This window comes from Penaeus monodon, chromosome 18 (genome assembly GCF_015228065.2).
Source record: "Penaeus monodon isolate SGIC_2016 chromosome 18, NSTDA_Pmon_1, whole genome shotgun sequence".
Classification (NCBI taxonomy): Eukaryota; Metazoa; Arthropoda; class Malacostraca; order Decapoda; family Penaeidae; genus Penaeus; species Penaeus monodon.
Genome location: NC_051403.1, coordinates 2,554,102 through 2,561,296, shown reverse-complemented (window position 1 = coordinate 2,561,296; position 7,195 = coordinate 2,554,102).

Sequence of the window (7,195 nt, the reverse complement as noted above, 5' to 3'; positions counted from 1 at the left end):
TTTTCTCACCTTTTATTGCCGAAAGCATGCGGGCGCCAAACGCTAATGATTTTCCTCCTTTCCCCACCATCTGGCTCCCCCCCTCCCCCCCCCACCGCCTCCCCCCCACCCCCTCCCTCCCCCTCCCTCCTCCTCCCTCCCTCTCCTCCTTCCCCCCTCCCTCCCCGCCCCCCCCTCCTCCCCCCCTCCCCCCCCCCTCCTCCCTAGGGTTTTTCCCTTCTCCACCCTCCCTCCCCCTTGTGGAGGCTGTTGGTTTGCGGATCGCGACCCCACCATAGCAACGTGCCGGACCACTCTTCCCCTTCGCTGTTTTAATATTCCCCAGCTGCCCATCCCACTTTTCCCATCCCTCTTTTCCCATGCGCTTTCACAGTTTCCCCCATTCCTCACCACACTTCTTCGTCCACCATCTTTTGTCTTCTTCCTTTCTTTTCCCCAAAAACTTCTTTCTCCACGCAATTCAAATTCCAGCTCCCTTTCCCTTTTTTTCCCCTTTTCCCCTTTTCATTGCCTTCCCCTTCCATTCCCCCTTTTCCCCTTTTTCATTGCCTTCCTCATTTCATTTGCTTTTCTCTTTTTCCCTTGTTTCCCCATTCCTTTTCATTCCCCCTCATCCTATTGCCTTTTCATTCCTTCCCCTTTTTCCTCATTCGCCTCCCCATTCCCTTTCATTCCCATTCGCCTTTATTCCTTTTCCCTTTTTTTCCCCTCCTCCTTCCTCTATCATTCTCTCTCCCCTTTTCATTCCCCTTTCCCCACCATTTCTTTTCCCCCCCCATCCCAATAGTAATGATGGTGATGTGACAGTGATAATAGTAACTGTTATAATGATGATTGTGATAATAATAATAGCAGCAGTGATGATCATTTTACAAAAAAAAATATGATGATGATATTGGTAATAATGATGATAATGATAATGGCAGTGATCATAATATAACTAATTTATGATTATGATATTGGTAATATGATAATGATAATCATGACAATGATCATATTAAACATTTTGATCGTGAAATTGGTAATAATGATAATGATAATAATGGCAATGATGATCATATTAAAAAAAAATATATACCGTAAAATTGGTAATAATGATAAGGATAATAATGGTAATGCAAGTAGCTACAATTGTGAAAATAAAAGTAATGATATTAATATTGGTAATGATGAGTATAAGGATTATATCAGCAGTGATTATGATAAGTATGATGATGATAACATCAATGCTAATTGCAATGATAACAGCAATGATGGTAATAACTATGATAGTAACAACATGATATTGATAATCCCAATGATAATAGCAATGATAATAATAATAAAGAATGAAAAAGATAATGATGCTGATATAATGATAACAGTAATAACAACGATTGTATTGATGCTATGTAAAATTATCGTAATGATTCCTATCTGTAGTTTGCTCTAGTTCTTGCAACATTCAGACTTTCCTGCGAACTCTGCAATGCAACATTTGTGTCACTGGCAAGAAACTTCCTTGATAACACGTCAGCAGACTGATATTGATTGCAAGCCACTTTAGAACGACGGGAAATGAGGATAATGATGCGATAAAGATCAAAGGATGAAGATGAGAAAGAAAGGGAAAATATAACGAAGGAGAGGAAGGAAAGAATATCGGAGGAAGAAGTGAAAGAATGAAAAGAAGAAAGGGTATAAGAAAGAAAAGGATAGAAGGAAAGTGAAAGAAAAAAAGGAAAGGAAAGAAAATCAGGAAGATAGAAAAAGGACGAAAGAATAAAATAAAAAAAGGGAAGGAAGGGAAAACAAAGATTGAATCTGAAGAAAATTTCAAAGAAAAATAAAAGAAAGAAGGAAATTGGGCGTTTAAGGTCAGCGACATTTTTTATCATTTTGTTTGTTTACTTGATATTGCCCCTTTGATCTGCTTTTATTTGCCTTATCATCAATTGTATATCTGGTTCATGTGCGTGTGTTTTCGTCTATCTGTCTCTCTCTCTCTCTCTCTCATTCTCTCTTTCTCTCTCTCTCTCTCTCTCTCTCTCTCTCTCTCTCTCTCTCTCTCTCTCTCTCTCTCTCTCTCTCTCTCTCTCTCTCTTCTCATTGATGCCTTGGTCTTTCCTTTGCTTGGCCTTCTCAATCCATTTTCTCGCCCTCGCACCACCCTCCTCACACACACCCACAAGACACGTGGCAGAGACCAGTGGCACTCCACCCTCAACCTCCCTCCACCCCCTCAACCTCCCCATTTCCTCGCCCCCCCCTTTAACCTCCAACCCCTCCCCAACCCCCCCCCCTCGACACGTGGCACGGGCCTGCGGCGCTCCACCCACTATGGCACTCACATTTGCCTCCCGTTCGTCAGGGCCAGAAATGAGGCGATGCTTTTTGTCTCGGGAGTGATTCATTCATTCCTTTTTCTCTCTTGCCATTTCTCTCGCTCCGTTCTTGACACTCTGACTCACTCTCTCTTTCTTCTCTTCTCTCTCTTTCTCTCTCCGACTCTCCCTCTTTTTCTCCCTGTCCCTCTCCCTCTCACTTTCCCTCTCCATCCTTCCTTTCCTTCCTCTCTTACTCTTGCCCTCTCTCTCTCTCTCCTTCCCCTTTCCCTCTTCCTCTCCATCTCCCTCTTCCTTTCCATTTCCCTTTTTCTCTCCATCTCCCTCTTCCTTTCCTCTCCTCCTTCCTCTCGCTTTCCTTCTTCCTTCACTCTCCCTCTGCCTCCTTCCGTCCCTGCCTTCCTCCCACCTTCGGATCTGTCATAACTTCCTAATGTCTTTATCTTCCCATTTGTTGCTGTCTACGCGTTTACTCAGTGTCCTCTTGCCCCATTTGTCTCCCTCGTTAGTCTTCACCTCTCGCGATATTTATTCAGTTTTCTCTGTTCTCTCATATTTATGGTCACTTGCCACTGGTCCCCTTGTCGCTTTATCTCATTCTCCTCGGTTCTCCCCTTCTTCCCTCCTTCCTTTTTCCTTTATCATTGTCCTTCTCTGTTGCATCTTTTGCGATCTCCCCTCTCCCTCTTTCTCCCTTTATTATCCCGCGTCTGCCTAATTCCCTTTCGTGAAGCTTAAGCAGTCTTTTTTTTGTTCCTGTTCGTGATTTTCTCTTTCGGTCTTAGCGATCTGTTGTCGTCTTTGTGTTTTCCTTTGTTTATATAACAAGAAGGAAAAAATTATAAAATGATGACAATGATAATAGTTGAATGGAAGCAATGTTACTGATCATTGTGTTTCTGCCTCCCTTTCCATCTCCCTTTCCCTTTCTCTGCCTCCACCACCTCTTTCTACTCCACCTGTCTTCTCCTTTCTCTCTCCCCCCCTCTCCCTCTCCCTCTCCCTCTCCCTCCCCTCCTTCCCCTCTCCCTCTCTCCCTCCCCCCTTCCCCTCTCCCTCTCTCCCTCTCCCTCTCCCTCTCCCTCCTCTCCCTCTCCCTCTCCCCTCCCTCTCCCTCTCCCTCTCCCTCTCCCTCTCCCTCTCCCTCACCATTTCTCTCAACCTCCCTCCCTGGGCGTGAGATGTACTGAGGGCAGAGGGTAGGCGTGGGACTCAGGGGGGGGGGGTGTAGGCGTATGAGGTAGTGGGGCGAGGAGGTGGGCGTGGGAAGTACTGAGTGGAGAGATTTGCTGCGAAATGTGCCGAGAGTAGTCGATGGGCGCGGGGAGTTCCTGAGGGGAAGTGTGGAGCGCCTTCGAACACGTGCTTTGAATGCGGGAGATCTTGGGAGGGCAGAGGGGAGAGGGGAGAGGGGAGGGGGAGGAGGGGAGAGGGGAAGAAGACGTGGAGGTGGAGGTAGAGGTCGATTTGGATGTGAAGGTGTGGTGGAAAGGAGAGGAAAGATGAGAGAGGAGAGAAGAGAAGAAAAGAGAAGAGGTGAGAAGAGAAGAGAAGAGAAGAGAAGAGAAGAGAGAAGAGAGAAGAGAGAAGAGAGAAGAGAGATGAGAGATGAGAGATGAGAGATGAGAGATGAGAGATGAGAGATGAGAGATGAGAGATGAGAGATGAGAAGAGAGTGAAAAGAAGGAAATGTTAGTTAAGGAAAGGAAAGGAGTGAAGAGGAGGTGAGGGGGGGGGGGTGCCGAAAGAAAGAAAATCAAATGTAGAAAAAACTATATATATAGAATGTGAAGAGAAATGACGAGATCCAACGAAAATAGATTTAGGTCAGTTTCCCTTTCAAGCCAAAATGGAGACGTGTGAGGGTGGGGGGAAGGGGTAGGGGGTAGGGTCGGGGGAACTGTGGGAGGAGGAAGGGAGGGGGGGTGGGTGGAGCTGGTGTTGGTAGAGGGGCGCGGGTGTTGTCAGCTTTTTCCCGAAAGAGATAATTGCCCGCCTCTGCCAACGGGGAATGATCGCCGGGCGGAGGAAATGCCTGGATTCATCAGGTGTGGCTTCCTCAAAAATGTATTTCGAGTCCGGCTTCGTTGTTCTTGTGTCGTTTGATGTTGTTGGTGTTGCTGTTCTTTTTTGTGGTGGTGATAGTAATATGGATGATAAGGACGATGTAATAAAAATGATGTTGATGATGAAAACAATAATGATGATAAGGATGATAGTAGTAATGATAATAAAATTGATAGTAATGATAGTAATGATAATGATATTGAAAATAATAATAGTAGTAATAATAGCATCAATGATAATACTGATGATGATGATGATGACGATGACGATGATGATAATGATAGTAATAATGATAATGATAATGATAATGATAATGATAATGATAACGATAATAAGAATGATATTTATTGTTATTGTTGCTCTTATTGGTGGTATTATTATTATTATTATTATTAGATGTTGCTGCTTAGTTGTTGATGCTGTCGTTAGTTTTATCATTATTGCAAAAATTATTATTATTATTTTTTTTTTTTATTATTTTTTTTTATTATTTTTTTTTCATCACTACCGCCGCCATCATAATTGTATACGCATGTTTTCATTCGTGTGTTGGAGGATGTGTGTGCGTGTGTTCGTCTGTTTTGTTGAAATAACGAAACCTTGCTTGTGCTTTTGTCCGCGCGCTTTCATTTAACGCTCGTGATTAAAAGTGAATGATTTTAGACCCGTATCCATTTTATGTCTTTGCCTGAAACTGCCGGTATTGTGTTCGATTAGAGAGGGGGGGAGGGAGGTAGAGATGGGAAGAGGGGAGGGGAGGGTAGAAGGCTGACATCGTTTAAAGTGAAATCATATCCACAATACAGAATGCTTTTTTTTGTCGATTGTCATTTTGAACTGCCTCGAATCCCCCGATGACGTGTGTGGTTTCGCGTTGCGTGTGTTCGCTCGTGGTGGCTTTGGCTTAGACGGAGAGGTCAGCGATCAATCAGGTGAGTCGGGCTTCCGAAGTTGAAATGATTAATGTTCTCAAGTTTACGAAATGGAAATGATAGAATGAGAAATAGTATATATATATTTTTATATGAAAAATAAAGAATATTGAAGAATTTCAATATATTTAGAGTTCTATATATGTCTGTCAATATGTCAATATGTATTTGTCTGCGTCTGTACTAAATTAGCAAATGAATAGACCTAAAGTATATAGATAAACACTAAAAATAAAAGTATATAGATAAACACTAAAAATACCAGTCGGGCGCCTAAGATCACTCGCATTATCGAGCGCGCTTCGGTGCCAGTGAGAGCCGGGCGGCGCTCTCGTTGGCAAAGCGCGCTCGCTCTTGGCACCGGCCGCAGAGGAGGCGCTCTTCCGGGCAGCGGCGGGCTCGGGGCTCTGTCGCTGGTGCCCTGCTCAGTAGTAGTGTGATTTTATTATGATTTTATTATTATGATCACCGTTTTATCATCGGTGTAGTTGTATTATTATGATTGTTTGTTTTTGTTACTTTTGTAAATTTTCCCTTTTCCCTGCTTTGCGTAGCTTGTCTTCTCCTTTCTACCAGCTCCTCTCTTTTCTTTTCGGCTTCCATCCGTTCATCCTCTCGATGTCCTGTTCCTCTTCACCTTTCCCTTCTCTCCTCCCTCTACCCTACTGTATATCTCATCTCACCTTCCTCACTGCTTTCCCTTTGCCTCTTTCCTTTCCTTCTCTCTCTCTCTCTCTCCTTCTCCCTCTCCTCTCTCCTCTCTCTCCTTCTCCCTCTCCCTCTCCCTCTCCCTCTCCCTCTCCCTCTCCCACGCCTTCACCCCATATCTCTCTCTCCTCACCCTCCCCTCCCCTCCCCATCCTCTGGCCCCCGACACATCGCCGGTGTAATGTGCGGTGACTAAGACATACCGCATGCCGTGCCAGTGATGGTGAGATTATGGTGTCGATGATGGTGATAATGGTGGTGTCCGTGACCGACTCTCTGGCCGGTAGGGAAGGCAGCCGACGGACGGGGAGGAAGGGGGGGAGGGACGTCTCTGTATTTTTCTGTTATTAATGGATAGGTTTGTAATCCAGTTGTAGGTGTAGATGTAGCCTCGAAAGTGGGCGCGTAGTTGCACTGTATGTCCATGTTTCTGAATGTGGTTTTGTAAATGCTTGTTGGCATCTGTGCATCTGTGTGTTATATTAAAATTAGATGATTATTATTTTTAATGTATAATAGCTGTTGTTACTGTGTGTAATTCTCAACGGTAGTCACAGTACTAAAGATAGGGATAATGATTATTATAATAATAGTTGTTACAATAACTATAATTATGATAATGATAATAGTAATGACAATGGTAATGATGATGACGATGATAATGGTAATGATATTCATTATCATGATAATAATCATAATTGTAATAATAATACTAATGATGTAACAATGATGATAATGATGATGATCATGATAGTAATTGTGATGTAATAATGATGATGGCAATAATAGCGATAATTATAAGGATGATAGTAAAAGTCATGATGGCGAGGTGGCGATTGTGTCAGGATTTTTTTTGTCCGTCTCTGTTTAGGGGTCTGGGTGCAGCCTCTAAGATTAAGTCACTTTGTCTAGATCAGAGTTGCCAACCCGGCGGCCATGGAGCAATATAAAAATATGACGCCAAATTAAACAGAATCTCATCTCCCCTGCATATAGTTATCTCTCGCATATCAATAAACTAGAATCTTTCTGTATATTGTTCTGGTCCTAAAGCTACTGACACGATTACACTATTCACAACTAGTAATAACTGAATCTGAATAGATGAGTCACTGAACGAAGCCATGGATATCATTATGAATTAGTCGGGAGCCACAGAATAAG